This window comes from Centruroides sculpturatus, unplaced genomic scaffold, assembly GCF_000671375.1.
Source record: "Centruroides sculpturatus isolate CEXI.00-Female unplaced genomic scaffold, Cexi_2.0 scaffold2895, whole genome shotgun sequence".
In the NCBI taxonomy this organism is placed as follows: domain Eukaryota; kingdom Metazoa; phylum Arthropoda; class Arachnida; order Scorpiones; family Buthidae; genus Centruroides; species Centruroides sculpturatus.
Window position 1 is genome coordinate 3783 of NW_019387254.1, and position 1423 is coordinate 5205.

The following is a 1423-nucleotide window of genomic DNA, read 5'->3' on the forward strand; positions in this document are numbered from 1 at the left end:
CAATTTATTATAGCCACATGTATTAGGCTAATTAATTTAATCTTAATAATAGGTTGTTAGAGACCTGCGCAACACAAAACCATACTGACAAAAAAAAAAAATTTAATGGTATTTATAAATACCATTAAACTTAAAATGTGACTAAATATAAAATTACATTCTTCTTTATATTAACGCAGTTATGTTATGAGTAATGGAAAGTCTCACATGATGAAGATACGTACCTTTCCTAAAAGCAAAATTAAGTCATTACGAACGGCTCTTGATAAAATATCACGATGAATAAATCCGCTTGTCAAATAATTATGAGCATCAAGTGATTTGTATGCCTTCATCTGATCTAGATTGACAGAGTTAGTTGTTAAAACCTAATAATTAACGTTCTATAGTTGGACACATGGTTAAATCGTTGGATGAAAAATCCGTTTGTTTCATTTCGTATGGATCCCATCGAATAAAATAAGTTTTCTCTTTACATTTTATCAATTCATTTCCTTCCAAATCGGCTGCAAAGCCAGGTAAAATTCCTTTCTTTCACGTTGACATAATAGAGATCAAGCAAGGTAATGAGAAATCAACAACCAATATGGCGGACGATTGTTTTGTTGGGCGGAGCGATGACGTTATATCACGTGACTCTATTAAATGCTAAGTAATTTGGCACTAGAGGCAGGCGTTAGGCGTGAAATTACATAGCTCGATATAATTCGGCAAACATTTGGCTTTAATATATAACTATCGGGTTTGGATGTTTATATTTGATATCTAACATATACAGTATTTGAAAATAGTGAAAAAGTTTTTGTCTAACAATTAAATACTACAGTATCACAGTCATTGCATGAAGTTAAATAATTTTATTTTTATTACTAACTTTAAACATAAAGAATAAAGTGATTGAAATAAAACCTGGTCACCTAAAGTTAACATGTTTTTATAATGATGTGCTGTTATAAGTTAATGCGTTATATGCACTTTTTATTACTAATGTAATAAAAAGTTTATATATTTAATAATTATATAATGGCTTAAAATTTAATGGTTATATCCATTTCACTGAAATTTTAATACGTTTTAGTAAACCTCTTCCACTAATTCACGGGAACACAACTCTTGCCAATGCGAGAAATTATTTACGAGTAATTATTTATGAAAAACTTTTCCGTGAGCAATATATATCGAGTTCTATAAATGAATCGTGGCGACTAGGCGTCGACTAGTTAGTAAAACAAAAGGCTGAAAACATCGTCGTTACGGTTTTTTTTTTTTTTGCTTTTTTCCAACATTTGTTTATTTTTTTTCTAAAGTACGCAATCCAATGAATTAGAAAATGTATTTGGCTGAAATATTATCTTGTTGTTAATTACGAAAATCTTACTCGTACAGTACATGAATTTGCATTCAATTCTTAATGATGAAAATA